Below are 10955 nucleotides of genomic sequence, written 5' to 3' on the forward strand. Positions count from 1 at the left end.
TCTGCGCCAGCCCCAACCCCTGCCCATCTTCAGAGGAGCATGCAGCTCTCACCCAGTGCACAGCCCGGCTCATACTGGCGCAAAGAGTTAAATTTCTGGTCAGATAGGTGAACCGGGCCAGAAAGATAAACTGACTTTTTCCAGCCTTGCCCATCAGATTGAAGGAATGGACTTAACAGAGGCTATCCTGAGGTAGAAATAGTAGACGCAGTAATCAGGGCTATTTCTCCAGGCTCACAGCTACGCAGCTACTTGGAAGGTAAACCCCAGCTAACTCTTCCCACACTTAGATGCATCCTGCTCGTTCCCACTTCCAAGAGAAGAGTGCAACAGAGCTTTACAAACAGCTAGCTTCAGAAGCACAGCATAGCAAGGGAGACCCCTCAAAGCTTCCTGATGCGCGTCTTAGAATTGAGGCAGAAAGTACTATTTGCGTCCCCAGGAGTCAGAATCAGGGCTTAAGTATGACCCTGCTCTAGTCCAGCGCATGTGTTTACACACAGTCCTTACAGGTCTCCAGAGTGAGCAGTATCAGGATAGACATGCAGCCTCTCCTGCTTGATAGCGAAACATCAGATGAGGTTTTGCTAGAGAAGCTTAACATTGCTTGTGCTAATGAGATAGAAAGACGAAACAAAAAGCGTTTTAATGCCCCACAGCCCGCTACAACTGTAAGTGTAGTTCAGTTAGAAGATACGCCATCTGCAAAGTGTCCTGTGAAGGAAGCCAAAGCTAAGATACCCGCAGAACTGTTAACAGAGTTAGTTGAACTTAAGACAGGTGTAGCTTCCTAAAAGGTCTCAGTGCAGAGATTGCTCAGATTAAGGAGACATTACAGCAGCCTATGTTTCAGTCATCGCCCCTTATGCCCATGCCCCACTTCCAGTTAGGAGGCCAGATAGGGACCCCCAGCCACCTGTTTCCCAGCAGCAGTATTACAGCAACTACAGTCAGCCCCAAGCACCTAGACCCTCAGCAGTATCAATATGCACCTAACCTGTGCATACCAACCGCTCTGCTCAAGCTCCAAGGAGGTGTTTTGTCTGTCAGCAGGCCAGAACAGATGCACGCTGCACACACTGCTTCCGAGTGGGGAGTGGGGAACATTTTCAAGCTGGATGTAAAATCCGGGAGTCAGGACCATCCAAAGAGGCCCCTTTAAACGGGAAGGGTTACCGCTGAGGGACAAGTGTTAACCGTAGCTACCAAAAAGTCCCAGAAATGTGCAAATTGTGCCAGAGAAGATTCATTTGAGAACCTGAAACAATGTTCATCATGTAAAAGAGACACTGTACTGTTCCAAAGGATGTCAAAACCAACATTGGACTAAACATAAGGAAAAATGCACTCACCTGAAAATGGACTCTACCTGTGAAAAGCTTTCCTGTACAGAAGAAAATGCCCACTCTTTACCATCCCTAGCTCAAGGTTGCCACCCCCATAAGGTCACCTCGCTAGTCGGGTAGACAGTGCCTTGTTGAGTGTCACCTGAATCGCCACCACCTCCAAGCTCTATGGGACACAGGCTCTCAGGTATCGGTCATTGATGAACGATGGAAAGCGGAATCTCTCCCAAACGCAAGGCTGAGGGATGTTTCAGAAATTCTGGACTCACCTGATGATCTAAGATTGACGGCAGCAAATGGGACTGAAATGCCGTACCTGGGATGGATTGAAACAACTTTTCGGCTAGCCTCTGAAACTGACCAAACGAAGGAACTGATCATCCCAGTGCTGGTAATGAAAGGCTGTCACCTATCTCATCCCATCATAGGTTTCAATGTTATTGAGCTACATCCTGACAATGACCGAAAAGACTAAACGGTACAGTACAGTGAAAAAAAGCTTTCCCAAGCCTCAAAAGAAATAAGGTCAGGGCTTTTTATACAGGCTGTTAGCGCAGAACAGACAGATGAATACGCAGTGAAGACTAAGAAAGAGAAGGTTGCTGTACCAAAACACAGTAGCATTCAGATTGAGTGCCGGGTAGCTTCCCAGCCTTTCAAAGATGACATGACAATGCTTTTCCAGCCAGACCTGAACCCGCAGTGGCCAGATGAACTTGAGTTCTTTGACACACTAGTCAGAGTTAAGAAAGGTGTTTTTCCAGTTGTCATGCTTGATGTCTCTAACCCCACTGACCACGACATTGCCCTGCTAGGACGAGCACCATAATCGGTGCAGTACAAACCATTATGACTGTGTTACCTGCCCAAGTCTTTGAAAAAGCTGTCACCCCAGCCACAGTGAATCACACTAGTGTTCAAACTCCATGTACTGCTACTGAACAGTGGGATCCACCAGTAGGTTTAAGTCACCTAACCAAGAACAGAGAGAGAGTTGTTAGGAAAATGCTTAGAGAAGAGTGTCACTCCTTCTCCAGATCAGACAATGACATTGGCTGCATTGAACGATTGAAAATGACTATTTCTCTAAAGGACTCTGAACCAGTCAAGCGCACATCACATGTCGAGTGCCCAGGCCACTGTATCAGGAGATGAAGGGTTACCTTCATGACCTCATAGCTCCCCAGGGTTGGGTTAGGAAGTCAAACTCTTCATATTCTTCACCTGTCGGTGTGCGTTAGGAAGAAGGGACGGGACCCTCCGGTTGTGTATAGATTACAGAGACCTGAACAGAAAGACACATCCAGACCGCCAGCCCATCCCTCGGGTCCAGGACATCATGGACAGTTTAGGTGGTAATTCCTGGTTCTCCTTTTAGATCAGGGAAAAGCATATCACCAAGGGTTCATCTCCTGAAGAAAGCAGATCACTGACAGCATTTGTGACCCCATGGGGACTCTATGAGTGGATACGTATGCCATTCGGCCTCATGAAGCTCCTGCAGCTTTTCAGCGTTGTATGGAGGGAATGTTTGGAAGGAGCTCCGGGACAACATCTGCATTCCTTATCTGGACGACACGCTAGTTTTCAGTAAAACTTTGACAGCCATGTGAATGAGTGTGCAAAAGGTTTTGCAGCGTCTCAGAGAGTATGGCATCAAACTCAAGCCAAGTAAGTGTGATCTCTTTAAACCCCAGGTCCGTTATTTGGGCAGAACAGTGTCTGCAGACGGCAGTAAAAGTTGACCCAGCGATTTTGAAGCAGTAAGAGCATTGAAAGAGATCAGACCACAGCAGACTGTGGGCCAGCTCAGAAAAATGCTTGGTTTACTCACTTACTACAGACAGTACATCAAAGACTTTTTCTAGGAGGGCCAGTGTCTGTATGACCTCCTGAAAGCAGATTCAGAGAAATTACCTGACCACCCACGGAAAGCTAAAAAAAAAGAAAGTAAGTCATGTGGTGCCCTCAAACAAGCCAATCCTGTGGACTGACCAGCATCAACAGGCACTTGAACAGCTGATTGAGTGTCTGCTTCACCCACCAGTCTTAGGTTTCCCTGACTTCACTCAGCCATTTGTTGTACACACTGATGCGTCACACCAAGGCTTGGGAGCAGTTCTTTATCAAGAGCAAGATGGGAAGCTTAGGGTCATTGCTTATGGCTCTCGAACCTTAACAGCAGCTGAGAAGAACTATCACTACCACTCTGGCAAGCTAGAATTTCTAGCTCTAAAATGGGCAATCACTGATAAGTTCCATGATTATTTGTACTATGCTTCCGACCTTCACTGTATACAGTGATAACAACCCGCTGAGCTACATTCTGTCTACTGCAAAACTGAACGCAACCACTTCCAGGTGGGTTGCAGAATTGGCTGATTTCCCACTTTACAATAAAGCTACAGGCCAGGCAGAGAGAACGGTGATGCAGATGCTTTGTCGAGGATGCCACTGGATGTAGAGTCACTGATGAGAGAGTGTTCTGAGGAGCTTCCACCAGACACCATTGCCGCCACTATACAAGCAGTAGAGGTACAGAAAGAGCCTTTTGTGCCTTGGTCAATTTCAGCTGCATCTATGTCAGTATCAGCTGAAGGTGAGACAACTACAGCAACAATCAGCTCGATCCCAAAAAGAGGGGATAAGAGAGGCACAAGAGTCTGATCCGGTCATCCGTCCTGTGCTCAGATTTAAGCTGTCTGTTTCCAAACCGCCAGTTAAAGAGCAAAAGGAATTCAGTCCCAAAGACAAAATGCCTATTCAGAGAATGGGACAAATTGACAATCGACAGTGATGGTATTCTTTACAGAATCACTACAGCCCAAGCAGTTAGTTCTACCAGAGCAGTACAAAGGTAAAGTGATGGAAGAGTTGCACAATAACATGGGACACCAAGGTATGACCGCTTTACTTATCACTAGTACGTGACCGCTTCTTCTGGCCTTATATGCAATCTGACATTGACACTATGTGACTAAAACTTGTAGCTGTGTCAAGCAGAAAAAGCCAGGCCATGAAACAAGAGCTCCTCTGACAAACATTGTGACAACACAGCCATTTGAACGGTATGTATAGATTTCCTCCATTCTCGACAGATGCAAAGGGGGATATGAGTACATCCTCGTGATTGTTGATCATTTTACACGTTACACTCAAGCCTACGCCACCACATCAAAGTCATGGGGAAAAACTGCTGCAAATCTCTCATCTTCAATGACTTTGCCCTGAAGTTGGGTTTCCCCTCCGCATCCACCATGACCAAGGGGGAGAATTCGAAAATCAGTTGTTCCATCAGTTAAAGAAACTCAGTGGCATGGCGGGGTCCAGAACAACACCCTACCACCCGATGGGGAACGGTCAAGTGGAACGAATGAACAGAACATTTGTTGCAAATGCTAAAGACACTAACTGAGACACAAAAAGTCAAACTGGAAGGAGTCTCTAAACAAACTGGTTTATGCCTATAACTGCACCTTCGCGTTGAAGTGACTGGCTATTCACCATTTTATCTTCTGTTTGGGAGATCACCCAGGCTTCCAGTTGATATGTTCTTTGGATTGTGCACAGAGGCAGGTTCCAGTAACCAGCGCAGACTACGTGGGAGAACTGGAAACGAGGAATGGAAGAAGCATACGCCATTGCGAAATGAAAATGCTCAGAAAGCTGCTGAAAGAAGTAAAGTACTATGACACTAAAGTTAGGGAGTTCAGTGCTACAGCCTGGCGAGCGAGTTCTGATTAAAAACCTGACACCAAGAGGAGGACCAGGCAAACTCCGTAACTATTGGGAAGATCAAACCACACAGTAGTGAGATAAAATGGGTTCAGACCTGCCCGATTTATGAGTTGAGACCAGAAAAGGGTAGGGGACGCTCCAGGGTCCTGCACAGAAACCTGCTCATGTCCTGTGACCACTTACCTTTTGAGAGACAACCAGAAAATGACTAAAGATGACAAAAGTAAGAAAAAAGAGACATCAGCCTGGATCACAGCCTCTAGATTCTGATGAAGACAGCGGGGGATGAATATGACCCTTCATCATGAGCCGCTACAGGTCCCCACATCTCCTACAGTACCTGAGAGGTATGCTGAACCAGCGAGAGAGTCGGAAAACAGGCCCCCACCAGTGAAACAAACAGTTGCGGTGCCAGTTCCTGATACGCTACCAGCACAGCCTCTTGTTGAAAATCAGCTGAGGAGAAAACAACAGTTATAGAACTGCCTGCTGAGGAGATGAACTTGCCTGCTGAAAATGTGCTGGATGATCGTCCACATAAGTGCCTTTCCTTCATTAACTGCTGCTGCTGAACCTGAGGAACCAGCTACCAGCTGCCACAAAGAGAGAGACACCCTCCAAGACGTATCACCTATGATCAGCTTGGTATCCTTCCTGCTACAGTATACAGCCACAGCCACAGTTGTTCCCTGTCTACCCTGCACCAGGACTGGTTCCATGGCTGCCATCACTACAGCGATATTACCTCAGCCACCCTACATGTATGGACTTCAGCAAACTTGAGGCCACAGACAGAGTTGACATGTTTGACCATGGACTACTGACTGATTTCACAGACTTTCACAAGACAATTAGGCAGACTATGCATATAGATCATTAAAACTGATGGACTGTTGACAATAGTATGAGAAAAAGACTGCTTATGGACTGTTTATACAGCTGGTCAACAATGATATGGACTGTGAATATAACTTCTTGGTTCTATTTGAACTGTGAACTTTGACCTCTGCTCAAGGACTAGCTTACAGAAGAGGATTTTCTACGTCCAGTGCTTATAGACTGTTTAAGAAGATAATGTTGGTAATGTTGGGACAACATGTTATTTTGTCGGGGAGAGTGTGACAGGTTAAAGGACATATTCATAGCCTGTTATACACTAAAAAGTATTAGTAAGTTCATGGTATGTAAGGATCTTAAAATATCTAAGGTTAAAAAGATAATGCATCCAGTATTAGTTCATAGAGATTGATAAAATGCATAAAATGTGTTTAAAATCCGTCAAGAGTCAAAGGGTTAATATTGTAAGAGGAATGTGTAAATGTTATATTGACTACTTTATTTTGTGGTGCCTAATTTAAGGGTAAAAGTGTTCATCTGTGATCTACTAAATGCTCTTAATCTATGAGCCTGAGATCGATTGCTCTGGTCTCCACCCAACTTCCTGGGGAAATCGCGGTCTTTTTCTCATTACACTAAATTTGTCAGTGAGGAAACATAACTGCGTCACGTTCGTGATTATTTCTTCCCTTTTTCCCAGGTACGTTATTGATATGAAACGAGTTAATTTGAATGTAATAACTTGCTAACCTGTGAAGAGAGTTTAAGGTATGTGTTAGTAACATCTTGAGAAGTTAGAGTTAAGTTGAAGAGAGTTATTAGGTGCGTGTGTGACTGTAATCTGCTTGGTTGCAGCGATAGCTTCGTACTGAGAGTAGCTGCCATTTTATGCTAATTGTGAATGAATATGTGCGTTGTTAATATAATATTTGGGGTTATTTGTATAATGTGTTTCGAATACTTTGTTGACATGGTTGATAAATGTAGTTATGGGTTACTGAGCTAAAGCTACTTTGTGTTTGACAGTTATATTGAAACATTTGTATATGTTTTAGTGAATTACAGTTTATGCTGTTGTGACTTGAATAAGCTTTGTACCCTACAAAACTCTGGTTCCTGTAGATCTGTTGTTCTGTAAAATGTGGTATTTTTGTAAAATCATTACACTAAATTTGTCAGTGAGGAAACATAACTCGTCACGTTCGTGATTATTTCTTCCCTTTTTCAGGGGGTGTAACAAGTGCACTCAAATTTGGACTGCCATAGCCAATCAGGGCATTCTACTTGGCCAACATGATACCCTGTTTAAGACGATTCTGAGGACAGTCAGGTGCTGCTTAATCAGGTTCATTACTCACCAATCAAGTGTCTGCTCTTACTACCCCTTCAGCCCAGATCAGAGAGCCTTTTGTTCCTGCTCCAGAGCGCTATGACGGGAACATGGGAACCTGTGGCGATTTTGACTCAATGCTCGTTAGTGTTTGAACAACAGCCCCTCACCTACGCCTCAGAAAGAGCCCAGTTTGCCTACCTTATCAACTCTACTAGCGGTTCCGCTTCGTGCCTGGGGATCCGCGGTCTGGGAGAGTCGGGTCGGACATTTGTAACGCTTCGTGGCCTTCACCACGGAGATGAGGAAGGTTTTTGACCACCCCGTGACGAGGCAAAGGAGGCTGCGAAAACGGTTGTTTTCTCTTCGGCAGGGGGCTCGTGTGTGTGTGGCGGAGATGGCAGTGGAGTTCGGACTTTAGCAGCAGTGAGTGGTTGGAATGGACGAGGCATTACAAGGAGTGTTCATCAATGCTTTGTCTGAGACTTTAAAGATGAATTGGTGTCATATGATGAATCGCCTACGCTGGATAATCTTATTTCACTCACTATCAGGTTGGATAAACCGGATTCGGGAGCGCCCGCCGGGAGAGGAGTGTTAGTTCCAAAGCAACCTGTCTGTCATCAACAAACTCCTTCCTGCATCGTCCCTACGGAGAGCCGTGTCTTCCCAGTCGATACGAGGAGCACTGAACCCGGGAAGCCTGGAGGTGGGTCGTACGGTTGTCCTCAGAGGAGCGTGCACGTCGTATTCAGGCTCGGGTCTGCCTGTGTTGTGGAGAAGCTGGTGATTTCGTTCCTTCCTGCCCAGTTCGGTCCGGGGAAAAGGGCCGGCTCATCATTTATGGGGGAGAAGTTTGGTGAGCCGAGCAGCGGATTCTTTCCTCTTCTCCCCGCATTCTGCTCAGGCATCCCTCCAGTGGCAGTCCCAGAATTTCTCTGTTAGTGCGCTGATTGACTCTGGTGCCAGCGAAAGCTTTTTTGGATAGAGATTGGGCTCAACAAATGGGATTTGGGAGACTGTTCCTATGGACTGTCCGCTGCAGGCTAAGGGTCTAAATGGACAATTGTTGACCCGCATTACCCATCAGACTGTTCCTGTTTGTCTTAGAGTGTCGGGAAATCATCAGAGAACATTCAATTCCTATTATCGACTTGCCCACAGACTCCCTGGTCCTTGGTATCCCCTGGCTCATAAAACACAATCCCACACATTGATTGGGTGACAGGTAGCATTGTTTCATGGAGCACATTTTGTCATGTGAATTGTTTGTGTTCTGCTCAGACTCCCTGCCAGTACTGTGCCTCAACCTCCACTGGAGTCCAGTGGATCTTTCTGCTGTTCCTGACGTGTATCATGACCTGGCATCCGTTTTCTGCAAACACAGAGCTACTTCTCTTCTCCCTCCTCACCCGGCCCCTTACGACTGCGCCATTGACCTCCAGCCAGGAGCCCCCGCTCCCCAGCAGTCGCCTGCAGCAATCTCTCCCGGCCGGAGACGGAGGCTATGGAGAACTACATTCGGGACTCCTTGGCGGCATGTATTATGTCGTCCTTCCTGTCACCTGTGGAGCGGGATTCTTTTTGTTGCTAAGAAGGATAAGACCCTCAGACCCTGTATTGATTACCGTGGACTTAACAACATCACCATTAAGAACAAGTATTCTCTGCCTTTGATTAATTCTGCTTTTCCCTCCCCTTCATGGTGCTACCATCTTTCTGACGAAACTGGATCTACGAAATGCGTATCACCTGGTGCGCATTCGTGAAGGGTGATGAATGGAAGACTGCCTTCAACAAGCCCTTGGGACATTTTGAGTATCGGTTATGCCTTTTGGGTTGTCTAATGCCCCTGCTGTTTTTCAGGCACTAGTCAATGATGTCCTTCGGGACAGATGTTGAATCGGTTTGTTTTTGTCTATCTGGATGATATCTTGATTTTCTCAGAGTCCTCCCAGGAACATGAACTGCATGTAGCTCAGGTGTTGCAAAGGTTGTTGGAGAACAAACTGTTTGTGAAGATGGAGAAATGTGAATTTCATGTGTCTGAGACCTCTTTTTTGGGTTACATCATAGCTCGAGGAGCTGCGGATGGACCCAGCTAAGATCTCTGCTGTCACGGACTGGCCAGCTCCCTCTACCCGCAAACAACTTCATCGATTCCTGGGGTTTGCGAACTTCTATAGGAGGTTCATCGCGACTACAGCCGCATTGCGTGCGCCACTCACCGCTCTCACCTCCATCTCACGACCACCGTTCGCTTGGAATGAAGGGGCCGAATCAGCGTTCGAAGAACTGAAACATCGCTTCGCCTCGGCTCCCATTCTGATGCAGCCGGACCCCGACCGCCAGTTTGTCGTGGAGGTGGATGCATCCGACACTGGAGTAGGTGCAGTGTTGTCACAACGTTCTCCTGAAGATAACAAACTGCATCCCTGTGCTTTTCTCTCAAGGAAACTTTTCTCAGGCAGAGAGGAATTATGATGTTGGAAATCGTGAACTGCTCGCGCGTTAAGCTGGCTCTCGAGGAGTGGCGACATTGGTTGGAGGGCGGAACAACCCTTCATCGTTTGGACGGATCATAAGAATCTGGCTTACCTCCAGTCAGCGAAGCAGCTCAACCCCGTCAAGCCAGGTGGGCACTATTTTTTGGGAGATTCAATTTTTTCTCTGTCTTACCGTCCTGGGTCACGCAACGTCAAGCCTGACCTGCCCTGTCTCGTGTTCATTCGGCTGTTGATACTGGTAGTAACCCTGAACCCATTTTGCCTCCTACCTGCAGTATTGCAGTCTGTCACATGTGACATCGGGGATTCATGAGAAGGCAATCACATGTCAGAAGCTGACCCTGGGAGGGGTCACTAACCGGATGTTTGTCCCTGAGTCTGCCTCGCTCCCAGGTACTTCAGTGGGGTCGCTCGTCTCCCCTTGCCTGTCACCCTGGAGTTTCGCGGACCCTTGACTTTGTGCGACGGAAGTTCTGGTGGGCCCCGCGATGGAGAGAGGCGGACACTCGAGCCTTCATTGCTGCTTGTACGGTATGTGCCGAAGTAAAAACTCCACCAGGCCAACGCTGGTCATCTACGACCTCTACTATACCCAGCCGGCCCTTCGGTCGCATATCGCTATGGATTTTGTCACTGGACTTCCCCCTCATCTGGTAAGACTGTCATTCTTACGGTGATTGATCGTTTTTCTAAGTTCGCTCATTTTTTGGCCCTACTAAACTGCCCACTGCCAGAGGCTGATATTTTGGTTGAACATGTGTTCCGCTCGCATGGTCCTACCCACGGATCTTTGTCTCTGACAGGGTCCCCAGTTCTTGTCCCAGGTGTGTGGAAAGCTTTCTGTAAAGCTTTGGGCATTACATCCAGCCTGTCCTCTGGATATCACCCCCAGACCAACGAGCAAGCCGGAAGAAAGCGAACCAGGAGATGGAACCGCCTCCGGCTTGTGTCACTGGGTCCTAACCCTGGGTCATGGAGCTCCATGCTCCCACAGGGTGGAGCTATATGCTCATAACACACCTTGACTAAGCTTCCTCTGGTTTGTCTCCTTTTCTGTGTGCTCTGGGTTATCAACCTTCCCTGTTCCCTTCCCAAGAGAGAGAGACTTCACGGGTTCCCTACGTTGCAGTCCCCATGCGCCGCCTGCAAGTCTGGAGGAATGCAGGGAGCTGTCGCCCGAGAGGCGTACATGCAGAG

This window comes from Coregonus clupeaformis, chromosome 28, assembly GCF_020615455.1.
Source record: "Coregonus clupeaformis isolate EN_2021a chromosome 28, ASM2061545v1, whole genome shotgun sequence".
In the NCBI taxonomy this organism is placed as follows: Eukaryota; Metazoa; Chordata; class Actinopteri; order Salmoniformes; family Salmonidae; genus Coregonus; species Coregonus clupeaformis.